The sequence below is a fragment of the Podarcis tiliguerta genome (assembly GCF_965153285.1).
Source record: "Podarcis tiliguerta genome assembly, chromosome: 1".
Lineage (NCBI taxonomy): Eukaryota > Metazoa > Chordata > Lepidosauria > Squamata > Lacertidae > Podarcis > Podarcis tiliguerta.
In genome coordinates, this window is record NC_139534.1 from 42,977,325 (window position 1) to 42,996,576 (window position 19,252).

The 19,252-nt window shown below is 40.5% G+C and overlaps 1 long non-coding RNA gene across 2 annotated transcripts; it reads left to right on the plus strand.

The window, feature by feature from the left end:
* The first annotated feature begins 777 nt into the window (after positions 1 to 777).
* On the plus strand, positions 778 to 18,821 carry LOC310665514. Of its 2 annotated transcripts, none has more exons than XR_014505506.1 (3): positions 778 to 836; positions 15,055 to 15,122; positions 18,704 to 18,821. It is a non-coding gene; the product is annotated as an uncharacterized lncRNA (long non-coding RNA). The 2 variants fall into 2 exon arrangements; XR_014505507.1 differs by lacking the exon at positions 18,704 to 18,821 and adding an exon at positions 15,217 to 15,304.
* The last annotated feature ends 431 nt before the right edge of the window (positions 18,822 to 19,252 follow it).

Below are 19,252 nucleotides of genomic sequence, written 5' to 3' on the forward strand. Positions count from 1 at the left end.
CTGAAATGAAACATTAAAAAAGAGACAAGTGGGCTTAGGCATTAAGCTCTTTATTAATAATAAAATAATAAATGAAGATTCTGTTGCAATAATTTGAGAAATGGAGCACTGTCTGATCAAAAGAATCTTCCACTTTTTATTGTTGAAAAGTGATGGGGGAGGAGGGGAAATAATTATGGGTAATTTGATATGGTCTTGGAGAAAAAATAAAAATTACACACAGAGATGAAGGAGGAATCCACTTTAAATGGTTTTATATAAAGTATATGGAATTTGGCAGTTCTGACTCAGATTAAGATTTGCCACATTGGACCAATTCTTGTATCAGGCATCTGCTTAGGTCTGAGTTGCTTGTGTATTGTCTAATTACATGCAAATCGATAAAAATATGTATATTATATGTATCATATGTAAAATTGTTTTATTATTTAGAAAAAATATAGAACAATTAATTTAAAAGGCATTTTAAGCTGTGTGCCTGATAAAATTACTGGTAAAGCACACAGGAAATAATTATTAACAAAACAACAAAACAAATCCGTCATGTGCATATAGTTTAGTTATATATATATTTTTAAAATGTTTAAATAAATGTACAAAAGAGACAAATTCTACCCAGTACTATTTTTCTGCTATATTAGTATTAATATATATATGCATGTGTGTGTGTGTAGGTTTATATGGTTATAATAGTACAATATATATTAATACATATAATATACTAAAATTGTTTGTATTATTTGCAGAAACAGTAAAAAACATTAACTCGCTTTCCAGTGAGATCAAGGAATAAGAAGGGAATTAGAAAAAAATCCATGTGGAAAACATGGGGAAGGGTAAGTATCCAAAATCATTCACACACATTCCCAAAACAATATATTTAGTATTGTAGTCCTTGCACAGGTATGATCAACCTCTTCTTCACCTAGTCTCTTTATCTGGCACTCTGGCACTCCCTTCAAGTTATGCAATGTTCATAAAACTACGCACTTCTCTGTGGCTGCTCCCAGACTTTGCAACTCCCTTCCCAGAGAAGCTAGACTGGCTGCCTCCTTGCTGTCGTTCTGTGGCCATGGGAGTAGCAATACCTTCTTGAGGTATTAATGCTGTGAGCCCCTGAATCATAGGTTCAGGTTGAATATATGTGTAAATAAACCATATATCATAAAGACATCCCAGTCTCAGTTGTCCCTCATTCTGAGGAGACCAAACCCTGGGTAAGCGCCTGGAATCCCTAGAATCTTGCAACATTCCAAGATAGGGGTAGTGTGCAACAATATACAGTGGCACCTTGGTTTACGAACTTAATCCATTCCATAAGTCCGTTCTTAAACCAAAGCATTCTTCAACCAAGGCGTGCTTTCCCATAGCAGCGGGGGACTCAATTTATAAATGGAACACACTCAACAGGAAGTGGAACATGTTCTGCTTCCATGGCAAAGTTCACAAACCAAAACACCTACTTATGGGTTTGCAGCTTTCTTAATTCAAGTTGTTCATAAACTAAGCTGTTCTTAAACCAAGGTACTACTGTATTTAACTTCCCTGCATAAAGTAAAGCATGGATGCCCTAGGCTTTATCAAGACTGTCAAAATCAAAATAAAAGCTTCTGTGCTATGTATTATTAAATAATAAGCCACAATTCATCCATTGTGAAAACCTAAATCCAGAAACTCAGTGGGAGCTGTGCTATTGCTTCCTATCAGGACAGGTTGCACCCAGTGGCTGTAGTCTTGTATACAAATGGCACTGACAGACATATGGTATTTTTCGACATTGTGTTCCATGGAGATACTATCTTAGAAGTTGAAACAGTTGAGCTGCCAGATATATTTTCTTGTTGGCTGATAAGGTTTGATAAATATGTAGTGTCACCTCGTTTGGTTTGTTATTCATCAAAAGACACAGATCAATCTTTTTATAATCTATTTATGTGTTATGAAAGGATTATTTCTTCTTTAAGCAAAGCTTTGAAAAATGATGACATTGTTAAGATGTGCCATTAATGCCTAGGATCTGTCCCTGTCCTCTGACAATCTTTGTTTCCTGTTAACATAGCACTCACTGTTTAGCTGACATTAGAAATGTTAAATCTCAAATTTAATATGCCCCCAATGCTCCCTGTCCATGGCTGTGCAACATAATATATGTCACGCCTAGCCCTGACTTGGTACCAGAAACAGAGTCCTTGGAAGATGAAGCAGCCACTCCACAGATTGAGGACCCTGAGGAGCAGCAGTGTCCCCTGAAGCTGATGCTAAGGGTCTCCTTGTAGGACCTTCCAGATTGTGACCAGCTGAAGCTATCAGAGGAAGAGGTGGAACCATCCCCCCAGTTCTCAAGAATGCCTGTGCTAAAAGGGTTGGGTCCAGGGTGAAGAGTAGCAACATAGTTTAAGCAAGCTTCCCGCCTCCCAGGTCAGCCATTTAAGGAAGCCTCCATGCCCCTTCAGCTCACATGAGCCAGAGCATTATGGGGGCTTGCTCAGCTGCAAGGTTGGGCTATGTATTTTGACTGCTTCCTCCTCCCCTAAGGTGGGAAGGAGAAATCAGTTGAGATACATTCCAGGCATCGTGATATCTGCATCACATTTCACAATATTTAGCTGCTGATCTATCACAGTGTTGAAAACGAGCTATCACCCAGCCCTAGTCATGGCATGGTCAGAAAAATTCCCCTTTGATTATCTCTGTGATGGCCCTGGCATATATTGAAGGTTATCTGCTAGATAACGTGGTTCTAGGTTGTACAAGCTTTATATGTTAACTACAAGACATTGAACAGTATGCTGATGACAAAGTAGTTTGTGCAAGCTCAGAGGATGACCTCCAAACCATCCTAAATATCTTTGCAGAAGCTTACAAAAAGCTTGGCCTATCACTCAACATCCAAAAAACCTAAGTGCTGCACCAACAAGTACAAAATAACCCCTCTGCAGTGCCACAAATCCAACTCAATGGTGTAACATTGGAAAATGTTGATCATTTCTCCTACTTAGGCAGTTATCTTTCCACAAGGGCCAACATTGATGCCGAAATCCAGCATCGCCTGAGCTCTGCGAGTGCGGCTTTCTCCTGATTGAATTGCAGAGTGTTTTAGGACCAGGACATTTGCAGGGAAACCAAAATGCTTGTTTACAAAGCTATTGTACTACCAACCTTATTATATGCTTGTGAAACATGGACCACTTATAAATGCCATCTCCAGCTCTATGAAAGATTCCATCAATGGTGTCTCCAAAATTTTTTTCACATCACTTGGGAAGACAGGCGAACTAATATCAGTGTATTGGAAGAAGAAAAGATCACTAGTGTTGAAGCATCAACTTTGTTGGACTGGTCATGTTGTGCGGATGCCTGATAATCATCTTCCAAAGCAACTACTCTATGCTGGTGGTCAACAAAATAGGTTTAAAGACTGTCTCAAGGCAAATCTAAAAAAATGTAGTATAAACACTGACAACTGGGAAACACTGCAAGCACTCCAATTGGAAAACAGCCTTTACCAAAGGTGTCACGGGCTTTGAAGACACTTGAACTCAAGATGCAAGGGAGAAACATGCTAAGAGGAAGGCACGCTTGGCAAATCCATACCGTGATCAACTCCTGCCCGGAAACCAATGTCCCCACTGTGGAAGGACATGTGGATCCAGAATTGGTCTCCACAGTCACTTACAGACTCATTGTTAAAAACGTGTTTATGGAAGACAATCTTACACAGCTACGAGTGATCGCCAAGAAGCTTTATATGTTAACTTCAAGACATTGAACACCAGGTGAGATGTTTGTTTTAAGAAGCCAAAAGTTTTAAAGTCTTATTTGTTGTGAATTACAACCAAAAGAAAAATCTTGAGTGTAGATTTGGTTATTTTATAGGGTTTTAAACAGTGTTTCTGGTTCAGGTGTTTAGGCTGTGTTTGGCACACTTCAGGGGATTCCTACAAAAGGAAAATGGAGAAACCATTAATGACTAGCTTCGGAATGCAATTGAAGTGTGATTGAATGGAGCTGCTTCTAATTTTTCCATCCAAAATTTGTGATTACGAATTCAACCTCAAAGCCCTTGGGAACTACAGGAAGAGTCTTAAGAACCTGGTCCTCCAGATATTGTTGGACATCAGCTTCCATATATTTACGTGAATCAATCCCCCCCCAATAATATTCTAAAAATGCCTCTCCCCCACCCCACCATCCACTCAATTTCATCACCCACAAATAGTGTGGAGATTTTGCTTGGTTGACTTCTTGAGTGCCTTCTGGACCACAACATTGTCCTCTGTAAATTTGTGCTACTGCATTTGGCATCTAACAGATGCCTACCTACTTAAGTTGCCCCATGAGTATAATACTTTGTGGTTTGTGTTCAGCCATTATTTTGTTTTTAATTCTAGTGGTCCTTCAATCCAGGATGTCTGTGACATGTTTATTTCTCATAGTTTTGATTTATATGGCAGTATTTTTCACTTGTCTTTCCCTCTTATGAAATTACGTTGCATTGATTTTATAAATGCTGTTGAGATATACAACCTTTACAATTCATGAAATATAAAGCATTTCCCTGTCTACAAGGGTTTTCCCCCCAGGTATTATAGCAAAGGGTACAAACACTGAGAACATTCTCGGGTTTATGGTTTATGCAGTTTGGATACATTCACCCATTTTGGTGTGAAGGATTATATAAATGAGAATCTGACTGCAAGGCTGCACAATATGTGCTACCTCACTGGGGGCATAATTACTGTTGTTGTTGTTTAGTCGTTCAGTCGTGTCCGACTCTTCGTGACCCCATGGACCAGAGCACGCCAGGCACTCCTGTCTTTCACTGCCACCCGCAGTTTGGTGAGACTCATGTTTGTAGCTTCAAGAACACTGTCTAACCATCTCGTCCTCTGTCGTCCCCTTCTCCTTGTGCCCTCCATCTTTCCCAGCATCAGGGTCTTTTCCAGGGAGTCTTCTCTTCTCATGAGGTGGCCAAAGTATTGGAGTCTCAGCTTCACAATCTGTCCTTCCAGTGAGCACTCAGGGCTGATTTCCTTAAGAATGGATGCGTTTGATCTTCTTGCAGTCCATGGGACTCTCAAGAGTCTCCTCCACCACCATAATTCAAAAGCGTCAATTCTTCAGCGATCAGCCTTCTTTATGGTCCAGCTCTCACTTCCATACATCAGTACTGGGAAAACCATAGCTTTTACTATACGGACCTTTGTTGGCAAGGTGGGCATAATTACTACTGGGGTGCATTGGATTTAGACAAATCTCGATTTCTAAATTGAGGCAGGGTGTCTTGATGGGATCTGTATGAGTTGCACAAGTTGAACCAGGCACTCCTGATGTACTTTCTGGCATGTCAGTGATTTAGACATACAAAAATGCTGTAGACAAGAATATACTGAAACTGTCTATAAGCTTGCCTTATGAGGAAAATGTTTGTGTGTGAAGGGGTCAGGGTATGAAGTAATAATAATAATAATAATAATAATAATACCTAATTGGAGTTCGATACCATCGATTAATCATTTTCATATAATTCTCTTTCGGTGAATAGAATAACATGCAGTAAATTTCAAATCATGCTTCCAAAGTTTCTCTCAAAGGTTTAAGTCTATACTATGTCCTACATCTATTGCCCAGTGTGTCACTGAAGCTTTAACAAGCTCATCTTTTGTTTCCCATTCCAATAGAAAATTATACATTTTAAACAAATGTTTATCCTTGTTCTGTAATAATTCTCTTTCAAATTGTGAGCTTTGGTCCAAAAATCCAATTTTAAAATCTGACTTAAACATCTCATGTAATTGGTGGTATTGTAACCAATCCATGACTCGACTCCTTAAGTCTTCCATAGGTATCAGTCTGTGTTCCCTCCCTGTAATAGTTCCCTGTAGGTGTATAGTTTAGTGATGTATGGAAGTGAGAGCTGGACCATAAAGAAGGCTGATCGCTGAAGAATTGATGCTTTTGAGTTATGGTGCTGGAGGAGACTCTTGAGAGTCCCATGGACTGCAAGAAGAACAAACCTATCCATTCTTAAGGAAATCAGCCCTGAGTGCTCACTGGAAGGACAGATCATGAAGCTGAGACTTCAATACTTTGGCCACCTCTTGAGAAGAGAAGACTCCCTGGAAAAGACCCTGATGTTGGGAAAGATGGAGGGCACAAGGAGAAGGAGACGACAGAGGACGAGATGGTTGGACAGTGTTCTTGAAGCTACCAGCATGAGTTTGACCAAACTGCGGGAGGCAGTGGAAGATACGAGTGCCTGGCGTGCTCTGGTCCATGGGGTCACGAAGCGTCGGACACGACTAAACGACTAAACAACAAGTGTATAGTTAACCTAATGGAACTCCTTCATACAGGGTGCAGTGATGGCCACCAACTTGGATGGCTTTAAAGGAGGACTAGACAAATTATGGCCACAATGGCTATATACTCCACATCCAGTGTCAAAGGCAATAGCACCTGAATGCCAGTTGCTGGAAACTGCAGGAGGGGAGAGTGCTCTTCTGCTTGTGTCCTATGTGAGGGTCTCCCACAGGCATCTGGATGGCCACTGTGAGAACAGGATCCTGGACTAGATGGGCCATTGGCTTGATCCAGCAAGATGCCACATGGAAGCCTACGAATGTCAAAGAAGAAGGATTGCTCGGCAGTTCCTTCCCATGTGCACCACCACAGGAGCAATGATGCTCGAATAAGCCATCCGCTATTCATGTTTGCAGGAATGAATTGTAGGTTTCCAACCCAATAAAGTGTGAAGCATAAGCCATTGGTTCAAGGCAGCTCCTTTAATTTATTTTAGTACCTGAGAAAAAGTCATTCAAATCGAGCATGGTTTTATATGCTAACATCATTTCTATAAGAAGCTGAATATTCTTCCTTGAATTTTTATATCATCCCCAGGGCTGTAGTGCAAATGTATGGTTATTGCACTACTAAACCTTTTTGAGTGATCGCATACTTATCTTGCTTCCCAATAGTAGAACTGTGTGATGTTCTAGTAGAGAACTGATATCGTATTTCCCCCCATCTCTAAACAGTACCTTGGGATAATTAACCATTTCTTTTTACTGTCAGTTGTGGGCCTCTTTCTCATAACACACATAATTTTTACTTTTACATAATTTGGTTCCAACAGGAATTAGCCTTAAATGTGCTCAGTTATCACAGTGTAAGAGTTAAAACAAGAAGGGATTTGAAGTTAGAGTATTTAATCCAGTACTGGGCCAGTATTTCAACCACTGGGCTGGGGGTGAATAGAATATTGAGGTGGAAAGTGAGAAATTTTTTTTTTTTAAAAAAATAGGTAGTTCTTTTCTTTTCTTTTTTAAGTAGCAAAGTTCTCTGACCCTTTGCAGTGCTCCATTTTCTCTCTAGCTTTCTGAGTTCATTCTGCCTACGTGTGTTCTTGTACTCTAAGATCACCCTAAGGGCAATGCAAGTCAGTACCATTTACCTGCATGGTGATCTTTGATCTCATTCTCTCTGTTTTGCTTTTTCATGTCATCATAGGCATAGGTGGTCCCCGTCCCCCCCGGGGAATGGAGGAAACCACTTTCGCCATACTTGGACTGTACTGTCACCCCTTACAGAACTGACCTGTAGGGTACCTGTGCTCTGCAGGTCATCTCAAACATGGGTGTAATATCTGTGAGTCTTGACATTTGAACTGGGATATGGAAGTACAAGCAGACGATTTTCAAGAGGAACTTAAGAACTAGAGACCATGCAGTTTCCAGAACCTCCAAGTAGGAGCCATCAACCCAATGGACCACAAACTTCTAGTCAGCACCAAATTCAGCCACAGCAGAGACCAGCCACCAGTTGATATTAGTGCTGTACTAACCCCCCCCCCCAATTTCCCATCAGTTAATGAGGAAAGAAAGTTAAATAATAAAAGGGAAGAGAAATGTTGGAGAAATTCTCATGACTAGATTGCCAGACTTATCTTACTTTGAGGGGTTGTTTGTGAATATTCTTTCTTCATTTCACTAATAATCTCACCAGTGGTCTGCACTTATCAGCCTTCCTGAATGCTCATGCTTTAGTCAAAGCCCGGATAATGAGATCATGAGGTAAACACCTCCCATGTAGCCACTAAGTTCAGGAAGCATAAGCAGTCAGGTACATACTTCCACATATTAGCCAGATGGTGTGGTCATTAGAATGCTAGGCTGCTACCATAGAGACTTGGGAGTCAGCTACACAGCTGTAAATAAAACGTTTTAAATGTTTTGTAAAGTGCAATATACACATGTGTCACTAGTTGGCGACAGTAAGCTATGCAAAATTCAATGTATTTTTCAAAACGTTTTTTAAAAGAAGCATTTTTCACAGTGTTTTTTTATATGTGTGTAGATTCCACCTGGGTTTCAAATGCCTTGTCAGCCATGTTTCTCACTGGGTGACTTCTAATCCAAGCCTAACTCACAGGCGATTGTGAGGATAAAATGGGAAAATGGGTGAACTTCAATCCTGTGGTTGTCTTCTCTTTCTGCTGTTGTATGGAGAAATAAAACAGTCCAGGTTTGCCTGCAAAGCGGCAAACAAACCCCTTGAGAGTCAGCCAAATTTAACTTGTTTGGGTCTTGCTTCTAAGTAAACTAGGATCAGGCTGCAGGTTTTCCTATTGAAAGCTTAAAGTCTATGATAAATAGTTGTATTAATATTTTCTTTCTGCATCTACCTTACTGTTCTGTTTTTAACTGATGCTGTTTTTCCTAACAACTAGTTTTTCTCATCTGTCTTGTTATTTTTGCATTCCTTAAAAAGAACTGTGTAACATAGAAAGTAAGTAAGAATACAAAACAAAAATAAAACGAAACCTCAACCCTAAAAAACCCAAACCCAGATGGAATAACTAAAAAGGCATACAGTATCTTAAAAAACCTTCCTTTCATTTGTATGGTAAATATTTACTAACCTACTGTAGGAGTTATCTACTGTTTCTTGAAGCTGTGAAGAAAAGATTAAACTTTGAAAAGAATTTAATGATCACAAGGTAACTACCAGCCATCTTCAGAGAATGCAGAACATGATTTTTGAAAATGTGTTGAGTATTTATTTGCAAGATTGCAAGGAAGAATAAAAAGACTTCAGAAATCCATCTTGCTTCTTTTAAACAAAATGCCAGATACCATTTGCATGGTAGCCAGGATAGCCAAAGAATTTTTATGTGCCTAAGTGATGGTCTGTCACTTTCTAGATAATGGTATGGACATTCAGGGTTACAGACGCTCCATTCTGTTTCCCATCCCACTGGCTTACCTCCCCAAACACCAAGCAGGGCGGTTCAGTCCTCATTGGGCTGATTTGGAGAGAACTGCTTCATTGGTGGTGTATATGTGTTTGTGTGTGGTGATGGTGGTGGTCATAAAGATATTTGCCACTTCTACAGTTGTGCTTCCTATGAAGATATTTCTCCATCTAGTGTGTAGGTGATGATGTTTTACCATCTGGCACCCCAGAGAGCTGAGATTGGTAATGGTACATACAAAATATTCAGGGCTCACTGCCACTTGCTCCTATCAGCTCCATGCCCAAGAACCATGCTCAGTCTACGTCTGGCAACTTTTGATGGCTATTTTAGACTTCCTTTTTTTGCAGGGGGAGTAGAGTGTCTTTGATTTTCCGCTGATTTTAATGGGAAATTTTAATTCCATTTTCTGAGAACATTATTTAAAAATAGGCTGTTTCCTGGTTCCCATGGAAAAGCTACAGGGACAATTTGATTTTTCAGTCTACTCTTTTATACCCATGTATACACCACAAGTGTGGTGTAGTGTTAGGACCAGTAGATTCGTAATCTGGGGAACCGGGTTTGTGTCTCTGCTCCTCCACATGCAGCTGCTGGGTGACCTTGGGCCAGTCACACTTCTCTGAAGTCTCTCAGCCCCACTCACCTCACAGAGTGTTTGTTGTGGGGGAGGAAGGGAAAGGAGAATGTTAGCCGCTTTGAGACCCCTTCGGGTAGTGATAAAGCGGGATATCAAATCCAAACTACTACTTCTTCTTCTTCTTCTTCTTCTTCTTCTTCTTCTTCTTCTTCCTCTTCTTCTTCTTCTTCTTCATGTGTTGCCATCTTCCTTTTTGAGCCCCACCCTCCTGTCTGTTTTCTTCTTTTCAGTCAGTCAGCATTCTGTGGTCATTAGTCCTTACTGGACTATATAGGGAGATTCCCTCTCTCATTAGCCCCCCCCCCAGTTTTTTATACTCCGGTAGACATCCCAGGTTTGCTGATAACTCTCTTGTGTATGTAGGCTACATCTGCTTGGCAGGTGACTTGAATAAAACTACCTTTAAAAAGCTTGTTAATGTTTTCTCCCTGAAAATGCTTTTGTTCATGAATAATTCCGAAAGATTGTTGAAAAGGTTTTAGAATCCTTCATCTTTCCTTTGTTTATGAGTAGTGCTGTGGAAGCTTGCAGTATATCTGATGAATGCTATTCACTATAGTTGTGGGCGATGTTGTTTTTAGAAAGCATGCATTCTTTCCATTTGGCATATTATTTCTTTCCCTTTGATAAATGAAACACACTGATGCCTTCCATACTCTCTGTAGAGTTGTTTTTTTTGGGGGGAGGGCCATTTCTGATGATAGATAGATAGATAGATAGATAGATGATAGATATACATAGATAGATGAGAGAGAGATGAGAGAGAGAGAGAGAGAGAGAGAGAGAGATGATAGATGATAGATGATAGATAGATAGATAGAGATAGATAGATAGATGATAGATAGATAGATAGATAGATAGATAGATAGATAGATGATAGATAGATAGATAGATAGATAGATAGATAGATAGATAGATGATAGATAGATAGATGGATAGCACCACTGTGATGCTTGCATTGGGAAATCCAAGTTGTCTTCTGCCGCCCCCCTTCCTTTCTTCTTCTATCTTCTTTGTTTCTACTAGCTGATAGGTCTGGAGTGATAATATGTTCTCTTGAGTGGGGAGTTCAGGGTTGGTTGGCTGGATTTACTTAGTGACTGATTATGGTATCTTTGGCCCATACATTCTGTATATGAGCCAGTATTGCCCCTATCATACTGCCACCAACTCCCATCATCTCTGAGCTTTGCTGCCTGGGCATGATAGGGAGATAAGTTCCAGCAACATCTTGAGGACACAACATTGCTTACCACTGCCATAAAGTAACTTGGTGCCCTTGGGTATAGTGGAGGAGGATGTCCTTTCCCTAGTGTCAAAGTAAGATCCAGCTGCCAGTTGGTTTCTGCACGTGGAATAGGGGTGTGGGTTACCATCTAATCTTTCACTTCAGGCAGCTAAATATCTTCAGTTGGCTCTGCTCACAAACTGTTTTGGTTTGACTTTGTTCACATTAGAGGCAAGAACAATTGCGTGGAGGGAAGTGAAACTATCATCTCTGTGACTCCCTGCCCCCCTTGCAGACATTTCCATTGGCATGGGAACCACTTCCCCTTGGTATGACCCTACACTATAGGACATATCAGTGGAATTAATTCAATCACATGGTCAGGTGTCCATTTGTCTTACAATGGACATCCTTGCTCTGGGTAGACTGCTAACTGGATGAGAGAGAACTGTGGGGTGGGTCTTATTCGTGTGGCCTGTCTATGCACACAGGGCTACAGCATTCTAAAGTAGATCATGCGCCAACCTACCCAGCAGTAGGAGAGAAACATTATACAGACTCCCAAAATGATTGAAAAGTATACTCATGTATGCATGTGCATACCACACCTGCATGCGCACCTGCATGCATGAGTATACTTTTTAAGCATTCTGGGGGCTGTATAATCTTTTCTATCCTACTGGATCAAAAATACCCTACCAATGAGTATCAAACATGAGCTGATGGTTCAAGAGTAAATAATGTAGATGTTTCTGTGGTCCATGAAGCATAGTTCAGAATGTATCAGATACTTTGTTTATACATATAGTTCAACCCCAAAGGGTTCTCAGAGTAGCTAACACCTTGCAGGAAATTAAAAATAACCAAAGAGAACCAAAATAAGTGATGGTGTCATTTTAATTTAAAATAGGTTTTATAACTAATACTAGGCCCATGAAAATTTCAACATGTGATAAGACAGTATGTAAAAGACCCTGGTCAATAAAAAGTCCTTATTATTTGCGTATACCAAAACCAAATACTAGATATTGCTGTGTGTTTACCAAATGCCCATTTACAATAAAATACCTTATGGTGGGCCATGAAAAAAGAAGAATGTCTTGAAAGGATCCAAGAATTCATATCAAATATCAGTGTAAGAACTGGCAACTTGTGGCCCTCCATATTTTGCTAGACTCAGTTCTGTTCCATATCCTCCTTCTCTTAAAGGAAACATAATGTGCATTTGGTAAATTTACAGAATAATTGAGATGTAAAGTTTTACACATGTTTCTGCACAGGAGTCCATCAAGCTTGCTGATGGGACTCAGCAAACATTCAGTAAATAACACCAGTGGGATTTATTGTATGGAATTAGAGAAATGCAATATATGAATCAATAAATAACAATGTACATATCACATAACCATTTCTGACTGACTGTTCCCAGCTTAATCAAAGGAACTCATAAGGGCCTGAAATAATGCAATAGGAGGAATACTCGTTGCCAGGCTTCCCTACTTGGTACATAAATTATAGTGGCAGGAATCATATATCAAAACTGGTAATAGGTCGGTCTGCTTAAAAAGCCTCCTTCTGTTCCTAAGCATGGAATATGGCTTTTACTTTTAAAGCACCTTTAAAATGTGGTACTTGGTTTGAGGGCAGGAATTCCTTTTTACTCAGTAAATGTTTTATTTCATGGGCCAGGCTTCCCTACAGTAATTTTGTCATCGAGAGCCTGAAACAACCAATCCCTTAAACACTGTAGAATCCAATTTACTCTAGAACTTCAAGGCACTGACTGGCACTGTCAGTGAGCCCCACTTTCAAAGAAACAATGAGCTCACTTTGAGATCCAAGTTGTTCCTCTGGATCAGTGTCCTTACCTGTCTCATGGCTGACGTCACATATGATGTCAGGTGCAGGGGACATGGGAGTGGAGAAAGTGGTCTCCTTGACCGTTTGGGATCCTTGTTGAATCTATATAGATCCATGGTCTGGAGGTTCATTTCTTCTAGTCTGTAAGTACACCAAGTAAACAGACTATAGGTAATAGCCAACATTAATCAGCTTTCATTTCAGTTAGTCTATTGCATATGACTTGGTTGGACATCACCCAAATCAAAGAAACAAAAGAGACATGTGCGGCACTATTGAAATAAGTGCAAATTGAACAACAGTATGGCTTGATACTTTGTAGAACCTCCAGTAATTTCATGGCAGTTCCCAGATGGACTCTCAAGAACTGCTAGACAGATCAGGAAATGCCCTTTATATTTACATGCAAAAGTAAGCACAGGCCAAATCTCACTTGTTCCAAATTATACTTAACCAAGACATGGAGGGTGAATGTTGAAGGATAATCTAACTATATAACAACCTCTTTAACTTTCATTTTGTAATCAGATTTGAGAAACATTTAAAATCAATTTGCATCTACCAAATCAATTATTTGGTCGTACAAGGCAGCTTGTTGAATAAATATTTGGCAAATACTTCCAAACATAGTTACTGGCATGGACGCATAGCTAACAGATGTTAAAATTAAAGTCTGTTGGTTTTGTGGTATAATTAAATGTCTCTTTAGTTGTGAAGAGCTCAAGTAAATACACCACTGCTATGCTGTCAAAATTGCCACCAAATTCAAAGTGTCCTCAACCCTGGGGTGGGGGGAGAGAAACCAGAAAATACAAAAATAGCAAAAAGATAACATGCATGCACCCAGTGACCCCTGCAACACAACCCATGCCAGCCCCTCAATCAGAAACTGCCCTGGACACAGAATTTACCTGTGCCTCCATAGACAGCTGTGAGTCCAAAATGACTTCCAGGCAGTGCACCTGGTCCTTCAGGGGCACAATTGCCCCATTCAGGGGAGAGCCACTGAATTCTGATGGGTAGATGATATACATCACCACAAGCTGGTTTCTCCCATGTTATTGCCTTTAATTTTTCAAATCATTATTGCATTTGAAATATTGGAAGTCACATATTTGGACAGGCCGTGTCAACATTCAGAGAAAAACTTACAGTGTGATAATAATGAATATATCATGTGTTCATTGTCATATAAGGTGGAAGAAAGAGGGGATACACTGCATGCACATTTTCCTATGTTCTTCGTCGGGTCCCACAGTGTGTATATGCTCATTTTCCAGGCACTATCATATATCACTATGGTTGTACCAGTTGTCTTCCCAGTGGTGTAGGAGGAAGGTGAATTTGCTATCAGATGCAGCTCTAGGGGAGCATGACTGGTGCAGTTGCACTGGATATGAAGCTTTTGAGGCACCACAGTGGATGCCACTACTGTTATATCCAATGAAAGGTGAGGCAAAGGGGCACTGGATTTTAGCGTCACACAGGTTGCCACTGAAATTTGTTATGCCAAGGTCCACCACTGTTGCTATGGTTACACTTGTTAGCTATCTAGTTCGAAGAGAATATGTAGTGTCTAATCACATCAAGGCAGGTAAAATCTGGTCAAGGTAAACACAGTTTAAGTCACAGTAGGGAAGGTCAGATTGAGGAGGCAGAGCCTGGACAGGGAAGGAAAAGCCCATGTCACAACATGAAATGTTAGGTCAAGACAGGGAAAATGTAACCAAGGTAAGGCAAGTGAGGACAAATGATCTCTTATGCAGAGGGCAGATAAAAACAACATAGGGACCCATCTTGAAGGGCCCATGGTATAGTACTATATACATTCAGGACCCAAGGAGTTTAAAGGCAACAAGAAAGTGGTATAAACCCCTTTATGTTTCGGGGGGGGGGATGTGCTTCCTTAAACAAAAACAGTTTTTGAAGATGCCCTATTTCAGTAGAAATATCTTTTCCCTTACTCAAATGAAACTTGGTGCACTGAAGTAATTGAGAGTCAAAGTTAGAGTCCCTTTCCCTGTCTTTTGATCTGAACCTGATCAACATGTTAGGCATTTCATATTCTCTCAGCAGGGGAGACCTTGGAAGGGAGGCTCTAGCATGAACTTCAAAAGAGAAATGAGAAGAACCCGCTGCAAGTAAGTCACGACATTTATTCCTAGCTGCTATCTATTTGTTTAACTTTATATTTCAAGGAATTATTGCAGTCTTTCTTTACCCTTTTATGTCTAGCTAAAGAGAAGAAGAAGGAGCATGTGCTTTATGGACTGCGAAAGATTCCAAAAAATATGAATTAGGGGCCATATGGAGGATTTACTAGGAAGCCAAGGCAGATGTACTAAATGAGCCATCTTCACTGCATGCTTACATCAAAGAAAATGTTAAGGAAGGAAGGAAAAGTAAGATGACCCAGGAAGCAATGGTGCAATTACATTTATAGGTCACACACCTGAAGTTCAGGTTATCTTTGGACTGCAAATAGATAGATAGATGATAGAAAGAAAGAAAGAAAGAAAGAAAGAAAGAAAGAAAGAAACTGGGGTAGAGGGGAGATAGATTATTTGCCATTGGGCAGTTCACTAATGCGGGACATGGACTGCTAATTACAAAGTCTGGGTCATCTTTTGTTTCAACTGAAACAAAGTTAATTAAATTTAATCTCTAAGATGCTGGTTTGAAACAGGAAGGATTCTTCAGGGAAACGAAATCATAAAAGGTTGTTCTTTCTGATTTCAAGCAAAATATCCAACCAAAGAGCTCCATTTTCTCCTCCTGCGTGCTCTTTTATGGTAGCATGTTCTTCTCGGTTATATTCGCCCTCCACCATTTCCTAAGTATTTGTCCTATTTTCAGATTGAGAGTGTGTCCATTAAATGGATTTATACCAACCTCATACACTTTGCAACTAAGGGATTGGTTTTACAGCACTTAGGAAGAACTTCTGGATGCTCTCCAAGTAGCAGAAAACAAAAACAAACCTGCAGTTAAAACAAATTACCTGCAAAGGCTGTACTTTGGAATGTTCAGTTTTGCTGTCTGGCATGGTTTAAATGAGAAGTTTGGAAGGAAGGGCGAGTAAAAGTCCTTTGCCAGCAGCAGACAACTTTTGAAAAGCAGGGTCAGTTTTTCAAAGCTGGAGCTTCTGCTTGCTCCTTCTTCTCTATGGGTGCACAGCAATAGATCAACAGGGCTCCTTTTCTCTGATGTATTGTTGCAATATATCATAAGAACTGTGTCTGGCAGGAACATGAATTTCAGACATGGACCTATTTTCTGTGCTTTATTTGAGGACAATCTTAAGAAAATCAATGTGTGAGTTTCAGCACTGGCAAGAAGAGCTTAAGAAACTCAGTGATACTTCCAAAATGGTTAAAGGGTTCACAAAAGTTTTTATCAACTCTTAAATGTAAGTGGGACATTATAAAGCTCCTATAAAATAATGACTCACTTTAAGGTTGACCTTGGGGCTTCACTGTAGCCTCATTGCTTGAGTGTCTGAGGTACCTGATTAAAAAAGAAAATATCATGCACCCTCCAAGTCTTTTTGGTCAAATCCACACCAAACATTTAAAGCCCTTTAACAGTCATGGTGTCCACTAGAGTAAGTATCCTAGGAAGTGTAGTTTGTTAAGGGTACTAAGAATTGTAGCTATGTGTGGGGTGGGTCTTGTAACAACTTTCAGTACTCTTAACAAACTACAGTTTTCTTTCAGGGAAGCTATGGCTATTAAAGGTAAAGGTAAAGGGACCCCTGACCATTAGGTCCAGTTGTGACTGACTGGGGTTGCGGCACTCATCTCGCTTTCTTGGCCGAGGGAGCCGGCGTACAGCTTCTGGGTCATGTGGCCAGCATGACTCAGCCGCTTCTGGCGAACCAGAGCAGCGCACGGAAACGCCGTTTACCTTCCCGCCCGAGCGGTACCTATTTATCTACTTGCACTTTGACGTGCTTTCGGACTGCTAGGTTGGCAGGAGCAGGGACCGAGCAACGAGAGCTCACCCCGTTGCGGGGATTTGAACCGCCGACCTTCTGATCGGCAAGTCCTCAGCTCTGTGGTTTAATCCACAGTGCCACCTGCATCCCTATAGCTATGGCTATTAAAGTGGTATAAATAGGTGTAGGATGCAGCTGTTACCTTTCCTACCCCCCAATGAATTCTTTGTAGAATAATGAAAATCTAGGCATATGCATGGATCCTCATAATCTGATCAGGATTCAAATGTTTCTCCATAGGAAAACGTGCTAGCATGGGACTCCACTAATGAGTCCCATTGGTGGAAGCCCAGAACAAGGACTTCTGCTTATGCAATGGGGCTTCCCAGTGCTTTTTTTCTAGAAAAATAGGTGCCAGTACTCACCATGAAGTTGTTACGGTAAGTGCCACACCTTTCATCAACAACAAAAAGAGGTGCTGGTGCTGTGTACCCTTGAGTAACTCCTGGGGGGGAAAAGGACTGGGCTTCCCTATGTTCCTGGATTTTTTTTAGGGTGGGTGGTAAGGAGATGTCCTAGAACACCACATGGAAGGTGGTGGTGGGGAATCACTCCATATGGCAAGACAAAGTGGTTTTCCTGATGGAGCAATTGCCTTAGAGCAACATTGAATTCCTTCCTTGACAATGTTGGTCACAACACTAAAAGTCCCTTTCTTCATTAGTGAAGTATAGATCATCTAACTACAGATTAGCTAGCATCATAATGTATGCATAAGAATTTGTGTGTGTGTACATCCCCCCCAAAGGCCCATCTAGTCCAGTATCCTCTTCTCACGTTGACCAGGCAGATGCCCATGAGACGCCTGTATGCAGGACACAGAATCAATACCATTCTCACCACTTGTGATTCCCAGCAGCTAATGTTCAGAGGTATACTGACTCAGACACTGAAATTGGTACTCAGCCATCATGGCTAGCAAACGTTGATAGCTTTTTGGAGAATCGGCACAAGACCTCCATGACATACAAGTAGCCATAAACAGCTTCTGCATAGTGGATTCTTCACACAAGTCCTCTTAATACATGTAGGGCAATATTCATAAAGTCAGCAGAAGCTCACAAAGAGCTGCATGGAAGAAGTTATCGCTGTGATTGGCATCTTAATGACAAGATGCCCAGCCAAATGGTGTGTAGATTCAAGGAGCTGTCCACTTTTGATGTTCTTGGGGCATTATTGTTCTTCAAGGGAAATTGATTGATTTATTGATTGATTGGAAGGTACTAAGCACCAGGTCTACTGGTGGCTGTATCCAACCCCCCACAGAGTCAGAGTCTGTTGGCAGGGAAGGACAATTCTCTACAGGTGAGTGATGGGGAAGAGGGTCTTTGTTTGTATCACTTCAGGTGAGAGATGGGGTGGAAATGAGTGTCAGGTTTTTTGGCTTTTTGCCTATTGTTGGATTGTTCTTATTCAGTGTACACATCTACCTCCACAGATTATTGGTTGATAAATGCTTGAGTGTTTTACTGAAGTGAGAGTTGAGTGGATGGAATGCTGTTGTGGGTGCAAGGGGATTATGATTGTTGAATGATTGGGTATGGCAGCATAGTTCCTGAATTCCTGTTTCTATTTTATGATTCTCAGCAATCGGATTCTGACCAGTGGGGATTCAGACTAATAGAGGTGCCTGGGGAATGTTTTATAAAAGTTCTAGGTCTGCTCTTTTGCTGTAAGTTGCTTCCACCTGACCCCTATTTTTATTTAATCTCTTTTCTTTTTCAGCCAAGGGTTTTCTTTTTGTTTGAAGCACCTTCCTCTATTCAAAAAGTAGTGCCAGAATACAAAAAGCTGGTCCTGAGCCTCTGAACCTTTGACATTTTTCTTGGCCTGATTGGAAAGAATAAGCACTTCACTGTAAGTAGAAACTTTCTACAGAACACTCTCTTTAAAGAAATGGGGGTAAGAATAATCAGGATAAAATAACTCCTGACTTAGTTTGCCAGTCCGAACATTTGCAGTGAAGAAGAACTTCTCACTGCTATCATAAAAGGCCTGTTTTGAGTCATATGTCACTTTAGGCATAGCTGCAAAGCATTTACCTGGGAGGCAGCCCGTTACTTGCCAAACAGGACTATTTTCACAGAAGAGAGCAGTGCAAATGCATGTGAATCTTTCTGACAGTGCCAAATGGTTCCATTTCCTCCACAATTCTGTGAGAAACAGAGTATCATTTTATACTTCGAAGATTAAACCGTTCAGCTTGTTTTTCTGTAGTAGAAAAAAGGCAAAATGTTGTTTTCTTTTTGCTCTGTCCTTGTTTCATTTTGTTTA